This window comes from Macrotis lagotis, chromosome 1, assembly GCF_037893015.1.
Source record: "Macrotis lagotis isolate mMagLag1 chromosome 1, bilby.v1.9.chrom.fasta, whole genome shotgun sequence".
In the NCBI taxonomy this organism is placed as follows: Eukaryota; Metazoa; Chordata; class Mammalia; order Peramelemorphia; family Peramelidae; genus Macrotis; species Macrotis lagotis.
In genome coordinates, this window is record NC_133658.1 from 163,531,838 (window position 1) to 163,549,411 (window position 17,574).

Here is a 17,574-nt window from a genome sequence, read left to right on the forward strand (position 1 = left end):
AGTTGTATGACCATGAGCAGACTATTTAATCTCTTTTATCTGACTACTCTCTAAAAACTATAAATTACAAGTTATAATCTGAATCGTGGAAAAATTATCCACACAATGAAGTCACAGGTCAATGGCATATTAATGAATTTATGTTAGTGAAGATAATAATTATGTAGACATACATGTTGCTTTTACTTGTGATATGAAAATTTTTCCTTAAATAATTTATGCATGCATAATTTCATTGACATATATACTCACCATAACAGCATAAACTACAGCTTCTTCCATTCCTTCATTAGCAGTATCCATGAGTTTCTATGGATAAAAATAAATGATCATGGGCATTTAGGTGGTGCAATGGATAGAGCACTGATCCTAGAGTCATGAGGATCTGAGTCCAAATTCGGTCTAAGATACTTAATAATTACCTGTGTGACCTTGGGTAAGTCACTTAACCACAATTCCTTGCTAAAAAATAAAAGGTCACCTAGGTGCTAAGTAATTATCCTCTCCAAATATGACTTTTAGATTCCATTGCACCATGAGGAATAGAACTTGGGGAATATATTTATATATTCTAAATGTGCATTTGCTATATACTGGTTTTTAGTACCATGGCAAGTCAAGAGGCATTAATCGTTTACTAGGTTCCAACACTGTGTTAAGCAATGTAGGGTATAAAGAAAGGTAAAAAAAACCCCTTGGATTCAAGGTCCTCACATTCTAATGATATATCCTATGAAATGCACAAAGTCCAAACTGCTAATGTTTGCCTCAGAATCATCCAGGGTTCCAGACTAATATTCAATATGTTTTGGCAAATTTGGCAAATTTATTGTTAGCTTTATAAAGTGACCATAAACCAATATTCATAATAGTTGCCATCCCTCAAGCCTATCATATTAATATGAAGAGTAAATGGCCATAGTTACTTTTGACAATAGGTTGAAAATAGGAATTACCAACAGTTCTACATTTGAGTCATAGTCTAGACATGAAGATCAATGTTTTTGATTTAAGAAAATGATAAGGTACATATATGCAAAATTGAGATTCTGGTTGAGCAAGTTATCTTCTCAGAGATGCTGAAATGCCCCTAGTGTAATCACATGTATGCTTTTAAAGATAGTGGATAACAACCTGGAGGGTAAGTGTTTTCTCTGGTTCACTCTTCTTGGAACTATAGCCAGTGTGATCAGCGTGGTGAAGTTTCAGGTTTGTTATCTCTGATCAATAAAATAGCTTCTATGAGGCTTTCAATCAGTGTGCTCTCTCATTAATACGATTTACTGATCCTCTAGGAAAGAAGACTTGGCTGCAGAGAAGGGCCTTCAGTTTTGGATTCATTTTGGATTTTAGAATATGCTACAGATGAAAGGAATCACAGGACAAACACTGGCTAAGCTAGTCCAATCACATCACTTATAACCAAGTAAAAGTTAAGCACAAATTTTCTGAATTTAATCCTAAACAGGCATTACAAAGTTAGAATGCTCTTAGAATTTCTAGGAGGTAACTTAACTTTTATCACATAAAAGAGACAAAAAGTTGTTTGGGGAGCTTTTCTTAGCTGGACTAGGGACGAAAAAACAAACAACAACAGCAAAGTTCATGTTAATCTGTACTACAAATGGAAGAAACCCAATTTAAGATAGACGTTTAATGTGTTTCTGATTAGTGTTCACATAGGTAAAAATATTCTCATTTTTAAAAGTCATTTTTCTCTGTAATTTCTCCAAGCTTGTTAGTCAATATATAACAGATACTACAATTTTTACAAGTTCTGATACAGGCTAGACTAGAGGGCATCCCTCAGTGATAGTTTAGTTGAAGTCTGTTTGAGAGCATTTTCCCATTTGCCTTGGTGCTGATATATGTTACACAACATTATAATATAGTATACTCTCTCCTCTCTCTTCCTCTTCCTCTCTCTCTCTCTCTCTCTCTCTCTCTCTCTCTCTCTCTCTCTCACACACACACACACACACACACACACACACACACACAAATATATATGTATTAAAGTGTATATATGACAATAAATGCCAGACAAGAATTGGTATTTGATCCTAGACACCCTGAGGTTTATTTACAGTAGATTCATATGATTAGCCCTATGCTTTAAGAACATCACCTGAGTCTATGGAGAGAATAGTTTGGAGTAGAGCAAATGTAGAACAGTGAGGATGTGACTGAAATAGTCCAGGTGAGAGGTGTTGGGCACCTAAATTAGGCAGGGGTTTTGTAGAACAAAGATTGGCAGATATAATTAATGTCAAGGCAGAAGAAACAAGATGTACTATTTATATTAGTTCATGTTGTCATGTTCCTTTAAAATTTTCAAAGCTCTTTCCTCACAGCAGCCATGGAAACCAGGCATTGCAAATATAATTTCCTCCATTTTACAAATAAAGTAACTGAGTCTTTGTGAGATAAGCAGCATGCCCATCATCATGCAGATACTTTCTGATGCAGGGCTGTACCTAAATTTTCTTATTCCTGGTCAAATACTCATTTTACCATACCATGCTACTGCCAACACCTAATTCTTACTTCACCATGGGTTCTCTCTTTGTTCCTATATCCTAGTACAAGCCCTTATTACTATCTAACTGAAAAAATTCAATAGCAACTTGACAGATCTAACATGTATTGTTTCCCTATTCCAGAATATCCTTCATAATATACGATATACAAATCTTTCTTGTACAAAAAACTGATCATATCACTCCTCTGCTCAAATCCTTGCAATGCCCTTATAATCTTTAATATCTGAAGTTCAAATTTTGCCATTGAAAATCCTCTACATTCTAGTCCCACCTTACTTCAAGAGCCTTCTTTCATAAGTGCTTCTAAAGAAAATACTAAAAGATTACAACAATATAATTACAAAGATTGTGCATTATAATCAAGTCTGATTTATATCAGGAATGAAAAGATGGATTAACATTAAGAGAACCATTAATAATTGATTACATTGATAAAAAAGTTTTTTAAAAATCTAATTATATCAGTAGATGCAGAAAAAAGGTTTTGATAAAGTTCAACATTCATTTCTATTAAAATATTGAATGTATTGATAAAACTAGATTTTCCTTAAATTGATAAATCTTTAAGTTGATAAAGCAGATCTTTAGAGATCTCCATTTTTCACTCTAATGAAAATTCCTAGCTCATAATATTCACTTATGCAAAAAAAGCTTATGTCAAAGAACAATATAATTTATTTTTGTAGAATCTTACCATCTTGCTTAATAAAGAAATCTTACAAGTTATTTTCTCCTTAGGGAACAAGGAATAGATATTTTATGTAGGCGAGATATACATACACACACACACACACACACACACACACACACACACACACACACACACACACATCTATTCCATGGGAGATTAAGCAAACCCTAAAAAACAAGCTTATCTTCAATTTTTAGTGCATCATTTATTAAATACCTACTATTTTCGAAACACTGAAGGGAGGGAGGTGGGAAGGAAGGGTGGAAGGAAATTTTGTAACTTAAAAATATACATGAGTATATGAATGAAAATAAATAAAATTTAAAAATAAATAAATAAGAGATAAGGGAGGCAAAAAAGGAATGAGAAGCAGTCTTCTGGATATTTAACAGAAGATTCTCAGATTGGAATTTTCATGAAATGAATCAGAGTGAGGATTATCCTGTTAGTTAAGGGAATGTTCTATAGTAATGTGTACATAATATCTAAATTAAAAAATCATAGAGAATTGGAGAAATGGCATCAAATTGGAAATGGAATAGTAAGACCTGACTTCAAAAAAAAAAAAAAGAGTAAATTGTAGCTATAGGAAATTAAAAGGAGGCCAATTTTTATTCTATGTAAGGAATTAAAACATAATTGAATTAATTTTGATTGATTTAAACACACTATATCTGCTATTACAAAAATAGGGAAATCTGTCTTTAAAGATAGAGAGATCCCTGGTCCTGAAATTAAAAAATAACAAAAATGAAAATTAATAATATTGATAATAATAGTATTTAGATATAGTGCTTTAATGTTTGTAAAACATTTGACAAATGTTATCTCATTTGATTCTCACAACTATCCTGGAAGATAGGTCCTATTATTATTCCCATTTTACATATGAGGAAACAGGTAGATGGAGACTAAAGGATTTACAAAAGATTACAATATTGCCATTAGGTAGTACAGTAGATAAAATGTCATGCCTGGAGTCAGGAAAAGCTTAGTTCATATCTGGCCTCAGATAACTTAGCAAATGTGTGACCCTGGGCAAGTCATTTAACTCTGTCAGTTTTCTCATCTATAAATTGAACTGGAAAAAATCAAAACAATTTATGGTTAGATAAAATATTCTAAATCATGATTGATTAGAGAAATGCAAATTCAAGCACATTAAATATTCTACACCTATCAGATAGGCTAAGAATAAAAAAAGGGAAAATGACAAATAATGCTAGAAAGGATGTAGAAAAAATGGGACCCTAATTTGCTGTTTGGTGGAACTGTGAACTGTTTAAACCATTTTGGGGAGAAATTTGCAATTATGCCCAAAGAGTTATAAAACTGCTTATACCTTAATAGGTCTGTTTCCCAAGATGATTAAAGAAAAAGGAAAAGACTCTATATGTTCTAAAGTATTTAAAACAGCTCTCTTTCTGATGGAAAAGAACTGGACACAGCAGGGATGCCCATCAATTGGAGAATGGCTAAACAAGTTGGGTTAGATGAACTGTGCTATAAGAAATTATGTTTGATTATTTCAGAAAAATGGAAGGACTTAAACAAAATAAGAATGAACAAAAGGAGCAGAATAAAGATAGCAATGTTGTTTTAAAAACAACTTTTCAGTGACCAAGTTATTTTGACTATTATAAATACCCAAATTAACTACAAAGGATCTAGGAAGGAAGATCCTTATGAAGGAAGATGCTATCCACATTCAGAGAAATAGCTAATGAGGTATTTATGCTATGTAAAAAAGGAAATGGCAAACCATTCTGCCAAGAAAACCCCAAACACAATTGCAAAGAGTCAGAAACAGTTAAAACAAGTTTCCAGATCCAACAACACAAGTTAAACAAGTCTCTAAAACGGGCTTTTAATTCAAATATTCCTGACTCCATAGGTGACAGTCTATACATGGCACCATCACAAATGTAGGATGAAGTAACATTTGCCAGGGGGTGTTCCAGAGGATTTCTGTGCTGGGCAGGAGTTTCAATTAGATGACCTCTAAAATCCCTTCCAGTTCTAAGCAAATATGATTCTGATTCTATTATGGTATCTTCCCCCAACTTCCATTACTAAGCAGTGATTCATAAGGTTCTCTTGAACCTCCATGGAAATTTATAATAATCCTAACATATACACAGAGGCAGATGAAATCAATAAACCAGTTGGAATAAATGACTTCTTTTTTAAAAACACAATATGCAATGTATATTATCTGAAAGACCAGTTCTTGCCCTTGAGCCTGAATAGCATTACTCTCCTTCTCCTAAATATTTTCCAATTGCATATTCTCCCCCTGTTCTATGTTCTTTTTAATGGGGGATTTCCATGCAATAGAGACTCGTGTTATGAAGCAACATCACTATCGGAATCATAGATATTGCTGTAATACATGATTGTCTCCCAGGTCAAATAATAGAAAAAGAGAATGGAACATAAGCCATATTGAACTGCAGGTAGTTATGCTATGCTAAATAAATTGCAGTATATTTAATATATGAGAGACAACAAAAAGCAGACTGCAGAAAAGTTGAATTCACAGGTCTCATGATTTAAAAGTTTTTGGTCATGTGTTGCTACTGTGTATAAATGTATATACAGTTAAATGTACATTTACATGAAAAGTAAAGTAAAAGTAAAAGAAAAGTACATGTCATGTTTGTGTGTGTGTTTGTGTAGTATCTCTCATTAAAGTGTTCAATTTTATTTAAAATAAATCATTCAGGGCAGGTAGGTGGTGCAGTGAATAGAGCACTGGCCCTGGAGTCAGGAGTACCTGGGTACAAATCCAGCCTCAGACACTAAATAATTACCTAGCTGTGTGGCCTTGGGCAAGCCTCTTAACCCCATTGCCTTGCAAAACCCTAAAAAAATAATAAATAAATCAATCAGTTAGATTTTAAAAACAATCCACAGGTTTTGCATTATATTTCTATTAATCTACAACAAGAAGCCCAAAGGTTATCCACTGTACCTTCATATATAAAAAAAATTTATTCAAAAAAGCTCTAATTTGACATTTTCATACAGGATTTATATAATAACAGAAATGAAGAATGAAGCCAGGAGGAAATGGTAACCTAATATTCTTTACTCTTTCACCTACTTTATTTAATTATTCTTAAGTGGAAAACATTGGAACATTGTCTAGGGGAACCTATTTTCTAAGGGCTGGATATAGAATTCAGTCTCTCTCTCTCTCTCTCTCTCTCTCTCTCTCTCTCTCTCTCTCTCTCTCTCTCTCTCTCTCCCTTCTCTTGTGTGTTCTTATTCAGAGTAGGTCCAACCCCCAAGAGAGTTCAAATGGCAAGGCTGAACCTCACATTAATTTCATCATTTTCTTCCACTTCTGGCTTTTCCTGGAATGGGGAACTTTTGTCTTCAACCTTTCTATTATCTCTGATATGCAAAATCCTAGGCTATACCTTATAAGACCTTCCAATTCTTCCTATGTAGGGCATCATGAAAAATATTACAGATTGGTTTGCTTCCTTTTCTTCTTGGAAATGACCCCCCTTGTGATTCAAATTTTATAATTCCTATCAATAGAATGAATGAATCAACCTTAAAGAGGTAGATGAAAACTTTCATATTTTATCTAATTTTTGTCAATTCTTCTTACATTTTTATTTAAAGTTTTGGGTTACAAATACCATTCCTCCATTCCTTGCTTACTCCTCCCCAAGAGAGCAAGCAATTAGACATAGGTTATACAAGTGCAAGTAAAACATTTCTCTATTAGTCATTTATACAAGACGATTTGAATAAAATAAATAAAGTGAAAATAGTATGCTTCAGTCTGTATTTAAACAATATCAGAACTTCTGGATGCCAAGATGGCAGTAAAAAAGTTAGTTCTCAAAACAACTTTAAATGAAGCCTCTGCACAGACCTTAAAAGCTACAGATCCCATCAAGGGGGGAAAAAAGAATGAAACAAGTTCTCAACTCAAGCCACCATGAAGGAACTTCAGTAAACATATACTCCTCTATGGAGGAGCACCCCACCTCCATAGAGCAGTAATTAACCTATTAATGATAAATCATCAATTTTATTATCCAACAATTATTTCTACTTCAAATAATGTTGGATCTTCACATCAGACAGGGAAAAGAGTATAGTTCTCAGTTCAAACTAAGAAGTTGTTTATAACTATGTTTACTAATGAATTTTCTTTCCCAGAAGTTCAATAAAGAAAACAGTGCTATTCACAAAGCTTGTTTGTTCCAGCCTTGGAAGAGAGACCCACTACAAGCTCAGGTTAGCACAATTAGCATGACCAAATCAACTATTATCTTCTGTATATTTTCTGAGAGATTGTCACAAAAACATACCCAGAAGGTTTTCTGTTTTCATTTATTCAGTATCCTAACAACTTGAAAGAGGATAGAGTAAGATATATCTCCTTGACATATAGGTGACCACATTAGAGGGAAACAATTCTCTCCATCACCTCATGAAGAAGTCAGGCTCCTAACACTTTCGACAAATATGGCTTTCTAATCTTTTCAGTCTCCTGGTAATTTAATCATTACTCACTCATCCCTAGAAATGACAAATGGAAAGCAAAGCATAAAATAGCTTCTCTTGAAGGGGAAAAAGAGGTCTGTCTCCCCATTAGATCAACCTCTAATCTAGATTTGCTATGTAGAAGGTCCCTCCTCATGTATACTGAAGTGGACTCTTCTTTACGAAAAGGGTCTAAATCTAACCTCTCCCTATCTCTTTTTGCAATCCACAAGGAGAAAAGCACAAGAATCAATCAGCTCCGAAGTATGGAGATGACGTGAAAGCACTTTGTAAACCTGACAGTGCTATATAAATGTTTTCATTTTTTTTCTTTCTAAAGTCTCTATAGTATCATAAAATAAAATGCTTGGACTGATGAGGAGAGGGGGATTTACAACCTCTGTTTAAGAGACAACAATATTCCTTTTTCCTTTTGGTAGAGGACATCATATCATAAAGTTAAAGGATGCTTTTTTTCTTTTTTCTTTTTTTTGGTTTTTGCAGGGCAATGGGGTTGAGTGACTTGACTAAGATCACACAGCTAGGGAATTAAGTGTCTTGAACTCATGTCCTCCTGATTCCAAGGTTGGTGCTTTATCGACTGTGCCACACAGCTGCCCCTCAAGGATACTTTTTAGAAACTAGTTTAGAAGTGAATGTAATTAACACACACACAGACTATCTTGTCTAATAATTATTTAAATGAGGAAAAAGAAGTCATATAGATGTTGAGTGGTCTAAGATTACACAGCTAGGTAGAAAAAGGGTTATATGGATACTACAGACCAATGAAGGAGCTGAAATATACTCAGTGATCTTAGTATTGGAGTATGCATTGATTATTCAATGTTCAATGGATTTTATATATTACCAACAAATTTTAAAACCTTATAAACTAAACCCTTCTTCATTATCCTCTTTGAATAATCAATCAGAAAATCAGTCTTCTGGGCAAACAAGCCAGTTAACCTGTAGCAGTGAGGTAACCCAAGAAAGCAAAAAGAGGCTCTATATGAGTGCAATGAAACCATCATCATGATCATCATTTCCCTTTGAACCCCCCAATAAAATGACCCAAGATCCATCATGAATAGCAGCTCCTCAAAATTCATCAGCTCTGCCTATCTCCCAATCCTCCAATCCTCCTCAATGAAGGGAGCCACCCCTGCTCTCCATCTCCTTAGCAAACCCCAACTACAGTCAAATGGTTCAACTTCAGAAATAGTAATGATTTTATCAAGTGAAAATGACAATAAAGAAATTTAACATGTTGGCAAGAAACTGGAGATTGAGGAATATCCATCAATTGGGGAATGGCTAAACAAGTTGTGCTGCATGATTGTGATAGAACTACTACACTATAAGACATGATGAGTTGGTTTTAGAAAAACATGGAAAGGGGGTGGTTAGGAGTCAAGAGTACCCAAGTTCAAATCTGGCCTTAGATACTAAACAATTACCTAGCTGTGTGGCCCTAGGCAAGCCATTTAACCCCATTACCTTGCAAAAAAAATATGGAAAGATATGCAAAAAATAAGGAAGAGTGAAACAAGCAGCTAGAGACAGTAGCAACATTATTGTTCAAAGAATAACTTCAAAAAACTAAGTTATCCTGAATATTATAAATATTTCAACTAAGGTACCACAGCTAACTACAAAGGACTTATGAAGAAGAGGCCAGCCACCTCCAGAGGCATAACAGATAAACAGAAGTATTTATAGTATAGTTTAAGACATACCTGGATCTATGCATGTTTGTGGATATACTTACACACAAGCATATATATATATATATATATATATATATATATATATATACACACATATATATGTGAGCCAAATATATAAAAACATATATATATATATATATATATACATACATAAAACACACATATATTAAATAGCAGCCTTCTGTAGTGTGGGGTGGGGAAGGAGGGAGAAATTTTGAAACTTAAAATGTACAGAAAATAAATTTAATTAAAAAAAATATGATCAGAAAAGTTGGGTTTGAACTCAAGATCCTTTTTTAGATGCTATAAGACCTTGTGTTTATTATTTGAAATTCAGTTACTTTCTCTGAAAAGCAAAAATAATAATGTCCAAATTTTTACTAGGGATTGAATAATATTGAAAATCAAATGAGGGTGTTGGAAGAAAAACTGGGAAAAGAAAGGAGAGAGATGCAGGAAAAACATGAAAATGAAGTCAGCAGCTTAGTCAAGGAAATCCAAAAAACTGCTGAAGAAAATAGCATGCCAAAAACCAGCTTAGGTCAAATGGATAAAACAGTTCAAAAAGTTATTGAGGAGAAGAATGCTTTCAAAAGCAAAATTGGCCAGATGGAAAAATAGATAAGAAAACTCTCTGAGGAGAACAAATCCTTCAGACAAAGAATAGAATTCAGGGAGATTGATGAATTTACCAGAAATCAGGAATCAATACTTCAAAACCAAAAAAATGAAAAATTAGAAGAAAATGTGAAATATCTCATTGAAAAAAAAAACTGGTATGGAAAACAGACTTAGGAAAGATAATATAAAAATTATTGGAATACCTGAAAGTCATGATCAGGAAAAGAGCCTTAACATCATTTTCAAAGAATTACTACAGGAAAAGTGGCCTGATATTCCAGAAGCAGAGGGCAAAATAGAAATGGAGAGAATCCACCGATCCCCCCGAGAAAGAGATCCCAAAAAACCAACCCCTAGGAATATTATAGCCAAGTTCCAGAACTCCCAAGTCAAAGAGAAAATATTACAAGCAGCCAGAAGGACACAGTTCAAATATCATGGAGCTGCAGTCAGGATCACACAGGACTTAGCAGCAACTACTTTGGAAGCTCGCAGGGCTTGGACTACAATATACCGGAAAGCAAAATAGCTTAGAATGCAGCCAAGAATGAACTACCCAGCAAGGCTGAATGTCCTCTTCCAGGGACAAAGATGGACTTTCAATGAACCAGGGGAATTTCAAATGTTCCTTTTGGAATGGCCAGAGCTGAACAGAAGGTTTGATCTTCAGATACAGGACTCAGGTGAAGCATGGAGATTGGAGGAGAGGGGGGAAATATGAGGGACTTAATGAGGATGAACTGCATATACATGCAGTTTTCTATACAGAAAAATGATACTGATAATATTCATATGAACCTTCTCAGTTCATAGAGCAGGTAGAGGGAGCTTTTATAGTTGAAGCACAGGAGAAAGCTGAATTCAAAGATAAATTATGGTGTAAAAATGGAGTCAATAGAAAAAAGGGAAATGGAATGGGAGAAAGAAAAAGGAGAGGGGGAATAGTCCAAGATATTTCACATAATAAGATTTTTTTTATTACAATGAGCTATTGCAATGATATGGAAGGGGGGAGGCAAGGGAGAAAAAGGGAACCTTTGCTCTCATCAGAGATGGCTAAGAGAGGAAACAGCAAATATAATCAATGGGGTATAGACATCTGGAGTAAGAAGGAGGGGGGAGCAGGGGGAAGGGGTGGGGATGTGAATAAAGGAGGAGAGGATGGACCATGGGGGGACAGTGGTCAGATATAACACGTTTCTGTTTTACTTCTTGCAAGGGGCTTGGATTGAAAGGCCTGCCCAGGACCATAGGGCCAGGTGGATACTGGGCCTAAGGGGTGGTATGGGGGCTCAGGGCCTCTTGGCCCCAGGACCAGGGATCTGTCTGCTGTACCACTCAGCAACCTTACAGCAGAGTCAGAGTGAAAGGAGAGAGAAAATATCGTACATGATAGTGGAGAAATAAGAAAGGAGGGAGTTGCGATCAGCAATGGCAACATTGGAAAAATATGGAAGTAACTTTTGTGATGAACTTATCATAAAGAATGTGATCCACCCGTTACAGAGTTGTTGGTGTTGGAACAAAAACTGAAGCACATTTTTTATTATTATTTGGGGGAGGGTGTAGGGCAAGTGGAGCTGGGTGGCCTGCCTGGGGCCACATAGCAGGGTGACCTTTGAGTGTCTGGGACCGGATTTGGACCCAGGTGCTCCTGGCTCAAGGGTCAATGCTCTGTCTACCACCCAGCCACCCCTACTATTATTACTATTTTATTTTATTTTGGGTCTTTTTTTTTTCTTCTTTTTGGTTTTTTTGCAGGGCAGTGGGGATCTGGTGGCTTGCATGTCACATGGCTGGGTGATTGTTGGGTTTTCGAGGCTGGATATGGACTCGGGTGCTCATGGCTCCAGGGCTGGTGCTTTGTCCATTGCGCCTCCTGGCCATACCTACAATTATTACTATTATTTTTTTTAATTTTAATTTTTTTCTCTCCCCCTTTATTTTTTTCGCCCAAGCAAGTCTATCTATATTCATGGGGGGAGGGGTATTTTGTTTACTTGTAAACAAGAATATTTTATTAATGTAAAAAAATTTGTACAAAATGAGAATAAAAAATAAATAAATTAGAGGAAGATATGCATATAAAAAAAGGAAAATGACACTGATAATACTCATATGAACCTTCTCAGTTAACAGAGCAGGTAGAGGGAGCTTTTATAGTTGAAGCACAGGAGAAAGCTGAATTAGAAGATAAAATATGGTGTAAAAATGGAGTCAATAGAAAAAAGGGAAATGGAATGGGAGAAAGAAAAAGGAGAGGGGGAATAGGCCAAGATATTTCATATAATAAGATTTTTCTTTATTACAATGAGCTGTTTCAATGATATGGAAGGGGGGAGGCAAGGGGGAATGAGGGAATCTTTGTTCTCATCAGAGGTGGCTAGGAGAGGAAACAGCATATATTCTCAGTGGGGTATAGGCATCTAGATTAAGAAGGAGGGAGCGGGGGAAAGGGGTGGGGATGTGAATGAAGGAGGAGCGAATGGACCATGAGGGGAGAGTGGTCAGATATAACACATTTTCTTTTTTACTTCTTGCAAGGGGCTGGGATTGGAAGGCCTGTCCAAGACCATAGGGCTAGGTGGATGCTGGGTCTAAGGGGTGGTATGGGAGCTCAGTGCCTATTGGCCCCAAGACCAGGGATCTGTCTGCTGTGCCACTCTGCTATCCTACAGCAGAATCAGAGTGAAAGGAGAGAGAAAATATAGTACATGGTAGTGGAGAAATATGAAAGGAGGGAGTTGCGATCAGCAATAGCAACATTGGAAAAATATGGAAGTAATGTTTTTGATGGACTTACCATAAAGAATGTGATCCACGCACGACAGAGTTGTTGGTGTTGGAACAAAGACTGAAGCACATTTTTTATTATTATTACTTGTGGGGGGATGCAGGGCAAATGGGGCTGGGTGGCCTGCCTGGAGATGCATAGCAGGGTGGTCTTTGGGTGTCTGAGGCCAGATTTGGACCTGGGTGCTCCTGGCTCAAGGGCCAATGCTCTGTCTGCCAGCCAGCCACCCCTACTATTATTACTATTTTATTTTATTTTGAGTCTTTTTTTCCTTCTTTTTGGTTTTTGCAGGGCAGTGGGGATCAGGTGGCTTGCATGTCACACGTCTGGGTGATTGTTGGGTCTATGGGGCTGGATATGGGCTCAGGTGCTAGTGGCTCCAGGGCTGGTGCTTTGTCCATTGCACCACCTGGCCATACCTACAATTATTACTATTTTTTTATTTTAATTTTTTTTCTCTCCCCTTTACTTTATCACTCAAGCAAGTCTATATTCATGGGGGGAAGGGGGTATTTCATTTACTCTTAAACAAGAATATTTTATTAATGTAAAAAAAATTTGAACATAATGAGAATAAATATTTAAAAAATAAATAAAAGCATACCATTTTCACATTAAAAAAATGAACATTTCTGAAAAGCTTCCTAACTCCTTTCAACAGAGTACACAACCATGATCCTAGAGGACTAATGATGGGGATTGCTATACACCTTTTGAAAGAAAAGGAATCGATTCAACAAATTAAAAAAGCAATGTGCATTTTTTACACATAGCCAATATGGTAATTTGTTTTGCCTGACTACATTTATTATCAAGATTTTATTTTGCTTTTGTTTTTTTTTAAATTTGGTGGAATGAGGAAAAAATACTTGCTAACTAAAAAAATAAGATTTACTTTTTTAAAAAAAGTTAAGTAGAAAATATATAACTTTTTCTACTTTAGAATTTTATCCTGAAAAGTATGTATAAATCTATGATTATCAATTTCAAAGAAAATTAATAATTGAAATATAACAATAGAAATTCAGTAGACATATTCTTTGCTTTCCTAGCTATTCTTTCCAAAAGCCATTTTTCTTTATATAAAATATATTCTAGAAACTTTTATTTTCATGATAAGTCTAAGGCAATGAGAATATCTTGTTGAACTATTACAAAAAAGGGTCTTTCATTAATTGATACGCAAAAGGATCAATTAGTAGAAAATAACTGGTTAGTAGATTGCCAAATTCCAGGGAACCACTTGGGTAGGGCAGTAAGGTGGCAAAGTGGTTAAAGGACTAACCTTGGAATCAGGAGGATGGCTATTAAAATCCAGACTCAGAAAATTAACACTTCATCCTGATTCATATCTGGCCACTGCATCCAGGTGACTCTGGAGGAGAAAGTGAGATTGGTGATTTAGTATTGCATCCCCTCACTCAAATCCAATTATGGCATTACCTCCCTGATGTCATGGCCTTCTTAGAGAATGAAGGACAAACATCATCAAACCCATGATTTAAAAGCTAGTTTACTAGAAAACAGAAATAGATAAATGTTTGAGACATTTGGACATCTCTAGCATGAGGGGACCATGGAAGCAGTTGATCTTCTTTTGAGGTATAGCAATTTTCCGTCATGGATTGAATGTGGCAGTGGTTGCCAACAAGAGCATATTCTCCTAACTATAACCCAAGAATCTATTGAAAGGCAATAGGATTTTTAATGAAGCACTATATCCTCAAGTGTAATTAACAGTTAGAAATTTTCCCAAATAGGATGTGGTTGGAACCTGGCAAGGTTAAGTTTAAGAGGGCAGATGTTCAACCTCCATTTTATCAAGCATTTCTTTTGTCATCCTAAATTTCTTTTCTAAAACAGATGAAATTTTCTTCGGGATCAATCCAAGTGTTTTTCCCAATAAGGAAAGGTTCCTCGATTTTTAAATCTTGGTTCTCTCTCATTTTCCCCCATTATTAAGTACATACCAAGTGCTTAAAATCTACCATTTTCTATACACATGCCTCTCAAGAGCCGAAGGTTGATGATGGTAGCATAAGATTCTCCCTTCTCCCTCATTCCCTACATCCAACCACTTGTTGAGTCTTATTGATTCTACCTCCATAATACACACATCTGTCCCTTTTTTCTATTCACACAGTCACTACTTTAGTTTGGGCTTTCCCCCATCTTTCTTGAACTATTTGAATTGTCTCCTCACTGGTCTCACAGTTTTGAGTTTCTCTTCTCTGCAATTAACCAATCAATCAATCAAAAAGTTTGTATTAAACACCTCTTATGGACCAAATGATGTTCAAAGGACTAGGATTACAAAAAGAACCAAAAAATAATCCCTGCCCCCAAGGAGTTTAAATTTGGTGGAAGAGATAACATGCAAACAAACATATACAAAGAAAGATATATACAGGATAAAAAGAAAATAATTTAAAAGATTGGAGGCACTAAAATTAAGAGGGGTTGGGAGAGACTTCTAGGAAAAGATGAAATTTTAGTTGGGCCTTAAAGGTTAGATAAGTTAGTAAGTGGGACTGAGAAGGGAGAATAGGCATAAGAAACAGAGAAAATGCTTCAAACCAAGAAATATTTGTGAAACAGAAAGAAGGCCAGTGACTCTGTTTCAAGGAGTATGTGACAGGAAGGAAAATATAAAAGTATTTGAAAATTAGGATGTTAGTTTATTAAGATTGTGAATACCAAACAGAGAACTTGTATTTGATCTTGGAAGCAGATAGGGAACCACTGGAGTTTCCTGAGTAAGGAAATGATATAGACAGATTTCCCTTTAGGAAAATCACTTTAATGGTAGAATAGAGAATGGACTGTGTTAATAGAATTTTGCTGAGCTGATAACTAACTTGGGTGAAACAGGAGGTGTCATGATCAGTTATGCACTTTAGTAAAATCACTTTGGTGATTACTAAACGATGGATTCAAGTGGAGAGAAACTTGAGGCAGGCAGACTTACCAGCAGGCTATTGTAATACTCCAAGTGTGAGATGATGAAAGCTTGCACAAGAAGGTGGCAATGTTGGCAGAGAGAAGGGGGAATATCCTGGAGAAGTTGCAAAAGTGAAATCATAATCTACAACTGGTACCTGGATTTCTAGAGAACTTGACATTTTAAAAGCATTCTTTCATATATGAATTATTTTTTCTGAACTTTACAAGGATCCTATGAAATGAACAGCTATTATTATTCCCAATTTATGGTTGATATTCTAATAGAACAAGTTTTTTTAAAAGAAATTATCTATATTCTCCAAATTGTTTGTGGTATTTTGATTATTACATCAAGCTTCAGGACTGTGCAAAATCTCTTTGAAGAAATTACTCAATGGAGTTTGGCCCATCTATTCACAAGGAAACATGTAACTGGTGAAAAAAAGCATAAATACATACTGGTTGATCATGGTAGAATGCAGTAGTAACAATTCATTCTCGGTTTCTGAAAGATCTATCTACATGTAATTCATTATTTTTGTGTTTTTAATTTTTTTCCATTTATATGAAAAGATAGTTTTCAACATTCATCCTTTTCAAGCTTTTGAGTTCCACATTTTTCTACCACCCTCCTTTCCCTTCCCCCTCCCTGTGGCAGCAAGCAATCTGACATAGGTTATACATGTACAATCAAGCTTAACTTATAATTCACTTAATGCAACTATGGATGATTACAATCAGTGTGCAAAACAATTTGGAATTATGAAAAGAATGTGACTAACTTGTTATGGTAAATAACCTATAACCCAATGATCCTATTTGCTCTAAAGTAGTTTTAAAAAATGGAAAAAAAGGAACAGCATATCAAAATATTTATTATGACATTTTTCCTGTCTGGAAAGAACTGAAAGAAAGTGAGCCCTCGTTAGTTAGGAAATAACTTAACAAGACTTGTGAATGAAACAGAATGTTAATGTACAGAGTATGAAATGACAAAGATAAGGAATTCAAAGAAACATCAGAAGATTTGTATGTATAGTACAATAAATATTATTGTAATAATCTAAATGAAGAAAGGGTTACTAGAAAGACAAATTGAATAAGTATAGTGTTCAACAGTAGTTAAGGAAAACAAGAGACAGAATATTGAAGAAACCGTCAGACACAATCACTCTATATTGGATGTTTTTTGCTATCAGCAGCAGCAGCAACAGCAACAGCTATGAGGAAGGATTCAATGTCAATGAATATAGAAGCTATCTATCAAGAATAGGCTATGGTACCTATACCACAATAAGATCAAAATGGGTACAAGATTTATATATAAAGAGTGATACCACAGATAGATTAATAGACCAAGAAATACTTTATAAACAGATCTATGGAAAGGGGATAAATTTATGACCTAACAATTGGAATTAGAGCACATTATAAACTACAAAATGAATATTTTGACTATATTAAATTAAAAAGATTTTTCACTAATAAAATAGCCAAAATTAGAAAGAAAGCAGAAAACTTGGAAATAGTCTTTACAACTAGGAGTTCTGATAAAAGTCTCATTTCTAAAATATATAGAGAATTGCATCAAATTTCTAAAGTCACAAGTCATTCCCCAACTGATAAATGGCCAAAGGATATGAACAGACAATTTCCAAATGAAGAAATTAAAGCTATATAAAATAAATATGAAAAAAATGCTCCAAATCATTATTGATTAGAGAAATGCAAATTAAAACAACA

General features: G+C 35.0%; 1 long non-coding RNA gene across 1 annotated transcript; it reads right to left on the reverse strand.

Annotated features, from left to right (window-relative positions):
- Positions 1 to 215: 215 nt before the first annotated feature.
- LOC141514626 (uncharacterized) lies at positions 216 to 15,939 on the reverse strand. The gene is made up of 3 exons (XR_012476070.1): positions 15,857 to 15,939; positions 14,174 to 14,263; positions 216 to 309 (listed from the first exon to the last, which is right to left on the reverse strand). It is a non-coding gene; the product is annotated as an uncharacterized LOC141514626 (long non-coding RNA).
- Positions 15,940 to 17,574: the final 1,635 nt, after the last annotated feature.